General features: G+C 43.7%; 1 protein-coding gene across 5 annotated transcripts in view; it reads left to right on the top strand.

Moving 5' to 3' along the window:
* Positions 1-6,335: 6,335 nt before the first annotated feature.
* The window catches only part of LOC144688838 (neurturin-like), a 121,469-nt gene continuing 115,257 nt past the window's right edge, over positions 6,336-12,547 (top strand). For 2 of the 5 annotated variants that reach the window (XM_078555825.1, XM_078555821.1), the window contains exon 1: positions 6,336-6,665. The gene's annotated coding sequence lies outside the window, so the exon portion shown is untranslated. The other 3 variants (XM_078555824.1, XM_078555822.1, XM_078555823.1) reach the window with 3 other exon arrangements.

Here is a 12,547-nt window from a genome sequence, read left to right as displayed (position 1 = left end):
GAATATAAAAACTCAAAAAGGCTCCAGTGCACTCAATATTTATGAACAAAACTCATATTGTGGATGGAACTTCAACCAAATTCATAATATTGGGTCAGGGCAATGTTTTGAAACTATTTGCATAGTTTAATCTGCCAAAGCCAACATGAATGTTGGGACCACACAATATGTAATGAAAATTGGATGGATTCTTTCTGCCATTTACTGCCTGTATAGTAAAGATACACATTTCCTGGAGTGTGTTTTCTTGAAGACAAGGAGGCTAAAATTCCAGGGGAGGACACTTGGGAGCATTTGCATACTTCGGAAATGTCAAATTATATCTTTTAGATTTTAATCCCCACATTGGCTGTTAGTAGTAATGGATGCCAAAATTTCTTGCAGGCAGGATGTACCCTATTTAAGACAGATAGAGCATGGAATTTAAATAGTAAGATATCAAGGTTACTGCCCCAGTAACTCTATGAGGAGGACAATGTATTTTGCCATTCTAATGCATTGTTATTAAAAATTGATGAACCAGCAGAAATTAACTTATTAACTGATCTTATGAGGCACCTTTCAATTAAATTTGTTGGATTGTTTTGAAAACAGAGCATGTGCCCTGTCATCCCATGAGGAGAGAATTGTATGAAATATTTGAAAGGAAACCAGCTTTAGAATAAAGAGAAATCCTGGGCATAAATGTTGCAAAATTGCCAACTATCACTCAGTTTGATTCATCTTACAGTGCCATAGGAGATGAATTAACTGTGATAGAGTTAAGTTTAACTGACTTGTACAAAGACTGCATTCTCTTTTCACACAGAAACAAGATTGCTTATTTCCTTCTGTATGCCACATCTCCGTAAGGCTCTTGTCTAACTTGTTTAAAACCAGGGGAAAGTACTAACACTGCCCCACCACCACATAATATACAGTGGAATATCCTGCAGTGGGAAGGAGAAAGGGAGAGAAAGAAAGGAAGAAATCATCTCCCCTATTCTTTCCCAAAGTGCTTTTTCAGCCAATAAAGTACTTAAAAAAAATGTAATCACTGTTTGCAAGTTTGTAATGCAATGGAATAATGCTTGCTCTGCATTATTTGTCATGTACTAAATGCACAAGACCAAGGGCGGAATCTGCGGGTCGGTGAGTGGGGGCGGGCCCTGCTCACCGACGCGTAAGATGACGCGCGGTATGTCGGGCGTGAGTCCCGATGTCACCGCACATCATTCAGATATTCAGTTCGGTGGGTGCACACCGGAATCGACTGTGCGCCCGCCAAACTGTCAAAGGCCTATTAAGGCCATTTAAATATCAATTAAGCTAATTAATGGAGCTGCCCATCCAACCTTAAAGTTGGCGGGCAGGCGAAGAGCCCAGGCAGCCTTCGCATTTTTCATGAAACCTCATCCATGGGCGGCATGAGGTTTCATGAAGATTTTTAAAGTTTAATAAAAGTTTTAAATAAAATTCATTGACATGTCCCAGCTCATGTGACACTGTCACATGAGGGGACATATCTTAAAAATTTTTTTTGTCTTTATTAAAATTTTGCATCGTGCATGTGCAAAAGAGCACAGGCCCCAACTCAGCCTACTCCCCCTGCCTGCACAGGGAGCGCTCAGTGCTTCTGGGTGCGTGTCACGCTGGGCAGGCCTCAATTGACCCGCCCACATAACATGGCGGCCCGCAGCTGATCCCGCCCAACCTGCCCGAAGGGGAGAAAAATCCCCCCTAAGTTTTGGATCATATGGAAGCTGCTCTTTACATTGAACATAGGGTAAATGATTAGGAATCATATCAAAGCAGTACTAGAGAGGCTTGCTTAATGGCCTTAAAACAAACAAATCTATGATAATGGATGGTAGTTATCCCATCTCTTGCGGCAACGTCTATGAAATATTGACAGTCATCATGAAGGAGTCATTGAATACTCCTGTTAGATTAAATACCCAAATTGACAAAAGAAATTGAATGCATAAACACAGTTATCTAAACCATTTAGTTTGACATCAATAAAGAAAAAAACAGCTTGCAGTTGTATAGCACTTTTGTTGACCTCCGGATGTCCCAAAACACTTTACAGTCAACAGTATTTTTGAAGTGTAGTCAACATTACATTGTAGGAAAATGTGACATCCAACATGAACACAGGAAATTGCCACAAGCAACAATTAAGTGAATGACCATTGGATATGTTTTAAATTTTGGCGAAGGAGTAAATGTTGACCAGGACACTGGGAGGACTCCCCTCTTCATTTTTTACATACACCTAAGAGGGCAGATGAGACTTTGGTCTCATTTGAAAGGTAACAACTCTAACAATACAACATTTGCCAGAACTGCGCTGAAATGTGAACAAGGGCTAAAGTAATAGAATTATCAAGTACAAACTTTTGGGAAAATTGGATAAATATTTGAAGCAAAGGGAGATGAAGACAATGGGGAAAGCACCACAGTGGAATTAGTTATGTACTGCATAGCATAAAGGTGGCACTGACATGATGGGCCAATGATTTCTTCTGTGCTATAAATCTCTATAGTTCATGAATAACAATAACATAATATGTGGTGTCCAACTTTGCTTTTGAGTGGGACTCCTTTCTGAACAACATCCTTGACTTTTCTGGGAAAGTAAATTCCAAATGAGCATGGCTTATCAGACTTCTTCTGGCAAAGTTACACATGTAAGGCTGTGACATAAGTTGCATGTGAAGTGAGTTCAAATTTTTTTTTATTCATTTAGGGGATGTGGACGTTGCTGGCTAGGCCAGCATTTATTGCCCATCCCTAATTGCTAATAAAAGAATGAAGGCAAGGAAGCGGCGGATAGTGAATGGAACTGATGCACTATTTTGAATTTGCATCAATAACACGGATTTGGAAACTTAGTGTAGGCTCGTCAAATTTGTAAAGGAGAATGAAACAGGAACTCTCATCTGGTGACTGATTTTAGCTTCTGGATTTATCTTCTTCCCCCATCATTTCGCACTCCATCTTCAAAAACCATTACAGGAAACCTCATTCTAATTTCAAAATATTGATTAAATTTATTTGACAAAAGATGACAATCATATAACGTATATTTACAGTAGGTGACATACCACCTAACTCCTTGAGTGGACAAAATAATAATCAAACAGTTATGGACCTCAATTTTCATAGGGCTTGGCTTATTGTCCATCGTAACTTGGGAGATCATCAGAACCCTCAGCCATGTGGTGTAAGTCACCAGTTTGAACAATTTCTTTTACCAGTTCCCTGGGGACTCTATGTTGGAAATTCCCAGTCTACAACTCTTAAGAAATAAGCTAGCTGTTTGGAAACGCTCCTTTATCATGAACCTCTTACCACTATGGGAACCTAATTATTCTATGCTGTTTTTGAAAGTTCAAACTCTCAGAAGTTCCAACCAGGTTGCTTATTTTCCAACGGGACTCCATTAAGAGATACATTTTTGGTTAAACCAAATAGTTCATTTCTTATAGCCTGGAAAACAGGTGTTGGAATTTCCTGGATTTTAAATATCCTATCACTCTGATTTAAAAAGTATTATACAAACTAAGCCAATCACCGAATTACTTTTCTCTCCAGTTTGTGAACTACAAAATTTGCAATCTTTCATCAAGATAAACTTGGTATCAGGATCTTAACATGAATTTTTTTGTGTCCTGTAACTGGTTTTAGTGGATCAACCATCAACCCAAGAGATAGGGCACACACTGATTCTACAACCTTCAGAGAATCATACAAATTGACATCATGGAAGGAGACCATTCAGCCCATTGTGTCCACACTGGTTACCAAGGAGCCATCCAGCCTAATCCCATTTTCTGGACCTTGGTCAGTAGCATTATCAGTTACCCCACTTCAAGTGCATATCCAAATACTTTTTCAATTTTATGAGGGTTTCTGCCCCTACCACCTGTCAGGCAGTAGTTCCACATCCCCACCACCCCCTGCGTGAAATAATTTACCCTCAAATACCCTCTAAAGCTCTTACTCTAAATCTATGTCCCCTGGTTATGGCCCCTTCAACCAAGGAGAATAGTGGCCTTCCTATTCACTCTATCTAGACCTCTCATTAATTTATACATTTCAATTAGGTCTCCCCTTAGCCTCCCCTGTTCCAAAGAAAACAACCCTAATCTATCCAATCTTTTCTCGCAACTAAAATTCTACAGTGCAGGTAACATACTTGTCAATCTCCTCTGTGCCCTGTCTATTGCAATCACATCTTTCCAATAGTGCAGTGACCAGAACTGCATGTAGTACTCCAGTTGTGGCCTAACCAATGTTTTATACAGGTCCAGCAAAACCTCCCAGTTGTTATATTCTAAGCCTCTGCAAATAAAGGCAAGTCTCCCATATGCCGTATTGTCCTTATCTGTCTAGCCACCTTCAGCAATCTGTGGACATGCACTCCAAAGTGCCCCTGTTCCTCTACACTTCTCAGTATTCTACCATTTATTGTGGATTCCCTTGCCTTGTTAGCCTTCCTCAAAAGCATTACTTCACACTTCTCCATTTGCTACTGACTAGTCCATTGTTATCTTCCAGTAGTGTACCACTTTGTCTCTCATTACAAACTACACAGCCAATTTTTATATCATTTGCAAACTTCTTTATCACACCCCTATATTTAAGTCTGAATATTGATAACTGCAGGTGACTGAGAGGAGAGTTGATGGAAACAAAGGACAAAAAAATGAACATCAGAAACACTATTTCATGATAAATTATGACTGCTTGATAAAGGGTGACAGATTCAAATTGGTGAAAAACCAATTTAAGACTCTTTGTCAATAGGCTGTCAAAGAAGCAAAGGCTGTATACTAAAAAAACATTTTCACCATGAAGGTCTGGAATTCGCTGCCTGAGAGTGTGGTGGAGGCGGGTTCAGTCGAGACATTCAGAAGACTTATTTGAAAAGGAAGAATGTGCGGATTTACCGGGAGAAGGTGGTGGTGGGATGTGGGGGTGTGGCGGGGGCGGGGGGGGGGTTGTGGAATGGCATTAGGTGAATTGCTCTTTCGGAGTGCTGGTGCGGGCACGATGGGCCGAATGGCCGCATTCGGCGCTGCAAACATCCTGTGATTCTGAGGTTCTCCAACCAGACATTGGTCAACACATAGAACAGACCTCCAGGTAAGCGAGTGGAGGCAGAGGTTGACGAGATCATCAATGTGTGGCTGTGGGGAGAGAGCTGCAGCGGGTGAGGGAAGAAATGTGGGATCTTCTAGGCGAATGAACCAGAGCGAGCGAATGAGCATCCTCCGGATAGATTACCCATCAATGGCGTGAAGACCATTGGCAGAAACAGTTCCAAAAAAAAAAAGAGCGAACTACAATTTCCGCATAAAACTGCAGCCGCAAATATTGCAACGACAAGCAATCCGAGGCAGTAAGCCAGGCTGGATTCACACAGCACTGTCCTCAAACTCACTTTCGCCTTGGTGGCTCCGAATTTGCTGGGAGATCCATTGGGTGGAATGGCGGGTTTTGCAGTCACTGACAGGTACAGACAGCCACAGGATAACCCCTGTTACTACAGTTACTGCTACAGCCCCGTCTCCCAGGTATGGGTAAGATAATGTGACAGGGACAGTGAGACAACCAAGGTGGGAACCCACTTGTGTTCTGGTGACGTAGTGGCTCACCCCTTATTTCCCATTTAGCCTGTACTCTGTTGTTTTCATGTGCCTTTTTTTTTGATTATTATTAATTTCCCCGGCTGTTCCTTTCCGTTCAGTATTTGTTGGTGGGGGGGGAGCAGTTCTTGCTGCTGACAGCTGTCCTGAGTGTATTAAACGTTTATTAGTAACCTGACACTTATTTCCGCAGGGAGGAGCCGCTGCAAACTCAACCCCTAAAGCCAGGAAAGGTTCAACCCAGCTTCTTTAGGGTGGGGTGGGGTGGGGTAGGTGGTTGGGGGTTCAAGGAGAAAGCAGAGTAGCAGCAAACAGACACACACACAAACACACACAAACCTCAGCCAACCAAGGGCAAAGCGCTTCAATCCCACATCACCCGGTAAAGTGCCCGGGGAAGGAAGAGTGTGCAGAGAATCGGCAGCAGGGGGCGGAGAAAAACTTCCAAAGGTTTGGCTTTGGGGAGTTAACACTGAGGTGGAGCTGGGGGTGGGGGTGGTGCGAGCCAGCGTGGGGGTGGGGGTACTCCCCCCCCCCCACCACCCCCCCTGGGAACCAGGGATTAACAGGACACTGAACTTCTGGGACATTTGACAGCTGCAAACGCGCTCTCCAGCACTTTATATTGGGGGGTGGGGGGCGGGAGTGGGTTGAGGGGGGTGTGGAATATTTTATATATACTCAGTGTGTGTGGTAGGAAGCAGCCAGAAGTGGGACCAAGCAGCTAGTGAGGACTGAGCTGGAAGACTGGGCAGCTCACACTGTCCTCTCTCTCTCTCCCCCCTCCTCCTCCCCCCTCCCCAGCCTCTGATCCACTGCGGGCGATGGGAGCTCGCTGGCAGCCCGGCTTCAAGTTTGATGCCCGTGGTCACGGGCACATGGAGGGACAAGCAGGACTGCGGAGGAGGCCGGTCTGGGAGTGAAGGCTTGTCTTTCTTAAATGTCTCCGGGAAGAATTGCAGCAACCTGAGCCATTCCAAGCCGGGATACATCAGTTACAAGAGCAAGGCTGGATAAACCGGGCTAAAGGTAAAGGGGGGGGCGGCGGCAACTTTTGGGACCTTCCCTGAATGTTTTTTTTTGTTACAATGGGGCAGTGAAATTGGACAGGACTCGGCACTGTTTGAGCAACGATGCCAATCATTTCTGGGGATTATTGAGCAATGGGGCTGGTCAGCTCAAGGTTACAGTGAATAGCAGGGATGAGGAGCGGATGGGAGCAGCGAGAATTCCCATTCCCGAGATCCCTGATCCCGGCTTCTCCAGCCGGCTCTAACTCCAAAAAAGGGGCAATGTCAGAAACTGCAGCCCCAGGACAGACTTATCCCCAGGGCTTTGACAGCTGGAGGCACATTCATAATTGATGACTTTTAAAGACATGTTCTAGAGGTTAATTCATTCCCGTTGGCTTCACGGGCGAGAGCTCCCACTTTCTGGATTGTAGCAGCGAATTCTGAACCAACACCTTCAGGAAGTCTCCAAGTTACCCCGTCTCCTTCCCTCTGTCTGCCCCTCTCTATTTCTGACTTTCTCCTCCGATACCCTGTCTCTCACTCTCCTTCTGACACTCCCTCCCTCACTGCGCTTTTACTCTCTCTCTCTCCCCCACCCAACCCACGACCCCCTCTCCCTGTCACTCCTCTCTCTCCCTCTCCTTCGCCTCCTTTCTCTCTCCCCCCCCACCCCCCCCCCCCTCCCCAACCTCACCCCCCACCCCCTAACCCGCGCCCCCAGTATTTGGCACTGTGAAGGAGCTGTGAGGATCAGTAATACAAAACAGATACCACTACTACATTAGGTACGTAATAATTATTTTCCGTATCTGGGAGCTGTTTGCAGGCACAGAGCGGGGCGGGTCAGGGATCCTGCTCAATTCACTGTCGGAGACTATTTTATCGCTGCTGTCGGTGAGAATCAGTGGACACTCTGGCGTGTTAGATATACCCTGCACTCAATGGAAAGATTTCACCTTTTAGCTGTCACTGGAAGCTGTGTTAAGAAGCTGGGAGCGAGCAGAGCGAGTCGCAGGCGGGCGATGTGCTGTTGGTGAGGGTAAGTTCCCCCCCACTCCCCCCCGGGTGCAGCCAGTGAGGGGATGGTCTGGCAGCTCCGGCTCTGGGGGCCCCGAATGCCTGTTTTGGGGGAAATGCCCCCACTTGCATTGTCCTTTGGGGGAGGGCTCGCCTCTCGCTATCACTCGGGGGATCCCCTACTCCCTGACCACTTTGGGGGAATTTTCCATTTTGCAGACCCTTTGACAGCCCTTTCCTTTACACCCTTTGGGGGGTGGGGGGACTCACTTCGAACTGCACCCTCACCCCCTCACCACTCCACCCCCCCCAAACTGCCTGCACTATTTGGTGACCCCGCTCCTCTCTTGTCCTCCGGAGCTCACCCATGGGTGTTGGGCTCCTCCTGGCTGCTACCATGGCTGAAGGATCATCCCAACAAGCGCAGGGCTTTTCTGATTTCATTTCTTTCCCGCACTCGCCTCTTAGGCCAGGAGAGCGGGACAGTGATCTGAGGGATTCTGAATGTGGCTCAGTTATATATGATGTTTAGCTCCCAGGTTGTTTTGGAGTTCGAGAGTCAAAGTTCTGGCCATCAGAGTAACCTAGGAGACGGCACTATGGTCAGCAATTCCGGTACAGAATAAGGTTTATTGGATTTTATTTCAAAGTGTTAAAAAAAAAACATTTTTAAAAACTAACGTGAGCAGCTGTCAATGCTGCCGAGGATTTCTGATCCACACTCACCAAATCTGTCCCACGGCACGAAGAAAATGAAATCTATTTATCATGGGTGAAGAAACTACATTTCCAGCTCCACCCCCAAGATCTGGTTTATTTTAAATAGCTGGTCTAGTCTTCTCTGCTTTGTTTAATATTGGGTTTCATCTGCCTAGGCCCTAAGCTCTGTCTAGACCAGCACAAAAGATTACATGGCATCATTTGTGCATGGGAATTCTCCCTTTGTCCAGATCAACACCACCAGAACGCATCAACAGGTCTTCTCTCCCATTACCATTTTTGGGACCTTGCTGTGTGCAAATTGGCTGCTGTATTTGCTTACATAACACCGGTGACTACAGGTTAAAAAGTAATCTAGTAATTGTGTGGCATTCTGGGGGCATTGGTAGGACAAGAAAGGCATTCACTGTTTCAATGCAAATACTTTTATATAAAGTAGCCTTTCCACACTTTTGGGGGCGGAGCGACACTGAACTAAAATGTAGGTAGAGGAGGAGGCACTGCACAAGTAGTACCAACAGTTAGCAATCACAGCACAAACTTACAGAAGGTTATCTATCTGTTATGCTGGTATGTATGATATGGGGTTGGACAACAAATCGACAGGAAATAGGTTTTGCAATCCACTTGGGTAATCAGCAAAGAATATGATGAACTGCATCCTTGGCGATGGGTGCCTGGATGGAGAGGGGTGGGTGAAACTACAGTTGGTTGTTTTTAGATATTATGACTTCTATCAGTCACCTCCTGCCGCCAGCACCCCCCCTCCCCACCCCCTCACACCCCTCCCCAACCCACCCAGTCTTAAAGCATTTGATACTTGGGTCTCAAGCCTCAGTTGTGTCCTTGTCAGGATCTGTGAACTGCCTTCCATATTTCCTTTTTACCTCTGTTCTAGTTTACTCAGTGAGAGCGGTTTAGGTATGTTCAGATTTAAAGATAGCTTAGTTAATAGTGGGGATGTGATAGATGCCATGTCCCCTTTCACAGCTGAACATGCTCTGCTGTTGGGTGTGACACTCAGTGGGCCTGATGAAAAATAATGGAAGCTTGGCTACATTCTGGCAGACTTCCTCAAGACTCTAGCCCAAAACCCTCTGATTAAAGCAAGTGATTAAATTACAAGGCCATGGCAATTTTCTTTGTTTTTCTTTGCTAAGTAAACTGGTTTCATTCTAATGCTATCCAGCAGTTTAACAAAACAGTAGTTGGAATTTACACAGGTGCATTAGAGTCCAGTGAAGCTTGTTGTGTTCATTTTACGCAAAAGAACAAGAACTGTTACTGATCCAGAAGAAAAGTGACATGTTATTATACCTGGTTTTATGAGGAAGGGTAGCTGGTAACCTGAAATATTCCCATTCAACCCATTGCTATGTATTAACCCTATTCATTAAACCAAACTTTCACCTCTCGGCCTCCTGATGTTAGGATGACCATCAGACATATTCATGCTGTTAGTGTGAATAGACTTGGTGATTTTTCAATATAACGAAAGCAGAATAATGGAGTCTTCTCATGCTCTGCTAAGATCTGCTGAATTCCCCAGATTTCCTAATTGCGGGTGCCATATTAATTTTCAACAGTAATTTCAGATGAAGGCGCTTGTAGATTCTTGTAGAATGATATACTGCCAGAGAGAAATAACACAAGTGCGCATCTGTGATATGGGTTGTATAGAAACGTGTTTTTTGTCCAGGTGCTCCCGCTGCAAAATAGGAGCACCCAGTGCAGTCACAGCCTGCGATGTTAATTACTGGATGGCATATCATGGCTGGGGCTGTGCAGGTTCCTGATTTAGGCTACTTGAGTCACAGCAAAAAAGTCTCCCTGGTCAGAGGGAATAGCCTGGCAGAGCGTGGCAGCTAACAGTCAGAAACAGGCAGTGTCTCAGATGCCATTATCAATATGGCAGTAGCTGCAGCCTCGATGCTAATAGTTGAAAATCTTACTGACCGCATTTTCAGGCTGTTAAAATTGACCCCTCCTCCTTCGATAACATTGATGGAAGATAAGCAAAACATTGGGAGAAATGGCGGAAGTGTCTGTTTATTGCATGTATTTGAGGTTTCTGCTGATCTTCCCGCCAAACTACAACGGAAGATTGGGTGAACACCCGTGGAAATCTCAGGCGCCAGTGTATTGTCTTATCATTAAGTTTCGTCTGTTTGTTCGGGAACCCATCCACAAACATTCTAAAGTAATCTTCTCTCGTAGTTGGATAATTGTGAGTCACTATTTTGCCTGGGAAAGACAGCAATTGCAAATTCCCAGGACAGATGGCGCTGGTGCTGAACAAATTAAAATCAAGACGTTGAGAAAGAACAGGGACCTTCCCAACTTTAGAGGTCAGATGGAATAGTTCTCAATAACAGTGCACCAGAGGGTGGAAGAGATTGCTGTTGCAGTGTATTAACAACAATTTTAGTTTCAAAATGGGGAAAAAATTACATTTCTTATGTGTTTTATAAAGTGAATTTTTGTTTAATATGTGCCTTTAATAATATTTGCATTATTTTGTGTTTCACATTTCCAATTATAAAAAAATATATTTTAGTTACTGTCAGTTGTATAACTCTAGCCTGTGCTTCATATTCTAACAATTCTTGCTAGATTATGGTGAATTCAGGATGCCGGTAAGAATATTTGTTAATTATTGAGATACGCAGCTCTGAGAAGGACAGATTATCTGTAAAAACATAGGTTCCAGATAACAGTTTGCATGCACTGCTGTGATTTAGTTGAGAGAATCTGAAATTACAATTCTAATGTTTGGAAAATGAGCAAAACATGGGACAAAGATCAGTTAGCTTAAAAAATATCTGTAATAGGAAACAATTCCTAGCATTGTATGTGGGGTTATAAGTGCTCATCAATCATCAGAGGTAACAATGCTCATGTCTCATTAATCTGCTGGAGCTCTAAGAAGAGCCAAACAAAACTATGGATATAATTTGAATGTCCAGAAGACATTTGATAAAGATCCACATGTGAAGATTTTCAAAGAGCTTGCAGAATAAATATTGAAAATAATTTGCTGGTTTGAAAGCTTGCTTGGCAAATATGAAGGAAAGGTGGTGACAGATGGATGAAAACTTCTATCAGGAGCTAGTGACCATTTCAGTTTTGCTGAGATCTGGTTTGAGATTGATATCAACATAAAATGAAAAAAGTTACATTTGTGTGGCACCTGTCACATTCTCATGTTGTCCCAAAGTACTTAACAGTAAAGGATTATTCCGCAAGCGCAGTCACTGTTGCAAACACAGCAACAATTTGTAATAAAATGGATTGCCAGTTAATCCATTTCTGGTAGTGTTGGCTGAAGGACAAGTGGACATTTGGGAATGCTATAGAAAGAATGAACTTGCATTTTTGCATTTATTTTGCAGTTTTTACCTCAGAACATCCCAAAGTTGTTAACCCCAAATGTTTACTTTTGAGGAGAGGTCTGTTTTGTAGGTAAACATGGTAACTATTCACACACAGAAAAGTTCCTTCAACAGCACATGAGATGGATGCGAGTTACATGATATAGATGTCAAAAGATACACATAAGGTTATTTTACCTAGACTGTGAGCGCAAGATTATAGAGCACACGTGCAAATTTAACATGCCTCAGGCAAGGCTAGAGATTAGAGGAAACATAGTCATGGATTAGTGAAATGCCCATGCAATAAATGTAAAGGCTGAGTCAGTACGCTTATTAAAAAAAACAGCTAGGCAAGTGAACCTGCCTGTGTCATACCAACAGCAATTGTATTGCCAGTCATGTTTTAATGGAGCCAGAATGGACCCAGTACATTCAGCATAGTATTTCACACCTGCAAAAGTCGAGCCACAACAAGCTACATCTTCTCATCTATGCTGGGTGCTTTAAGTAGCACTTTCAGTTTTCAGCTCAGGTTCGCCAGCTTGTATAAATCTTTTTTTCCCTTTTTCCCACTATCTTCCATTTTGCTAAAATTAGGAACATATGAAAGTCTGGGATTGAAAACAACAGAAAGCAGGCTAGTCCCAGAAATATAAAAGCAAAATACTCCGGATGCTGGAAATCTGAAACAAAAACAGAAAACACTGGAAAAACTCAGCGGGTCTGACAACATCTGTGGAGAGAAAGACAAAGAGTTAACATTTCGAGTCCGTATGGCCCTTCTTCT

This window comes from Cetorhinus maximus, chromosome 13 (genome assembly GCF_964194155.1).
Source record: "Cetorhinus maximus chromosome 13, sCetMax3.hap1.1, whole genome shotgun sequence".
In the NCBI taxonomy this organism is placed as follows: Eukaryota; Metazoa; Chordata; class Chondrichthyes; order Lamniformes; family Cetorhinidae; genus Cetorhinus; species Cetorhinus maximus.
This window is presented reverse-complemented; position numbering and strand designations above follow the sequence as displayed.